The sequence below is a fragment of the Mandrillus leucophaeus genome, unplaced genomic scaffold (genome assembly GCF_000951045.1).
Source record: "Mandrillus leucophaeus isolate KB7577 unplaced genomic scaffold, Mleu.le_1.0 Scaffold451, whole genome shotgun sequence".
In the NCBI taxonomy this organism is placed as follows: domain Eukaryota; kingdom Metazoa; phylum Chordata; class Mammalia; order Primates; family Cercopithecidae; genus Mandrillus; species Mandrillus leucophaeus.
Window position 1 is genome coordinate 462,221 of NW_012104821.1, and position 984 is coordinate 463,204.

Genomic DNA, 984 nt, shown 5'->3' on the forward strand with positions numbered 1-984 from the left:
AGCAAGACTCTCACTAAAAAAAAAAAAAAGAGAGAGAGAGAAAGAACATTCGGACACATGTACTGCATAGATGAACCTTGGCAATATTTTACTTAAGTGAAATAAGTCAGTCACAAGAAGACGAACACTGCATACTTCCGTCCATGAGGTAGGTACCGCAGTCAGATTTATAGAGACGGGAAGCAGCATGGTGGTTCATTAGGGGCTAGGGAGGGTGAATGGGGGACGAGTGTTATGGAACAGAGTTTCAGTTTGGGAAGATGAGAAGATTCTGAATATGGAGGACGGTGATGGCTACTTAACATTGTGAATGTACTTAATGCCACTGAACAGTACACTTAAAATGGTTAAGATGGTAAATTGTATGTTATGTATATTTTACCATCATTTTAAAAATTGAAAAGAACTTTTTTCTTATTGTTGAGTTCCTTCCAAACCTGCCCTCAATGCAATTTTCCCTATCACTCTACCCAGAACACTGTTTCCAATGTTTTCCATGCCATTAAATGTGATGGATATTCTTCAGCCTTTATTTTGCTTGGCCCTGTAGCATCATTTTACGTGGTTGTTAGAAATAAAGCTTGGAGTCGTAAAGAAAAAGGAGCACTCAAAGGATTTCTCAGCAAAGCAAATTTACTTCTACGCAGAAGGGTGCTTCTTGTAGGGCTGGCTGCTACCAGAGCACCCCGAACACAGGAGAGTAGAAGCTTTTATTCTTAAGGCGACTCTTGACTTTGTGTCCTTTCCCCATTGGCTGGGATCGGAGGGCACAATCTAAACTAGACTTGATTGGCCACACATTTAAACTGTCTTAGATAACGTGGACGTGTAATGGGAGAGAGGGGAGAGGAGGAAGGGGTCATCTACAGAGAACTAGACAGCTAGCCTATTCTTAAACAAGGAAAGAAATGCGAGCTGGGGCTGTGGCATGTCTGGGCATGTAGCAAAATCAGAGAGAAGAAAAGGAGAAGAAAGTGTGTGTGG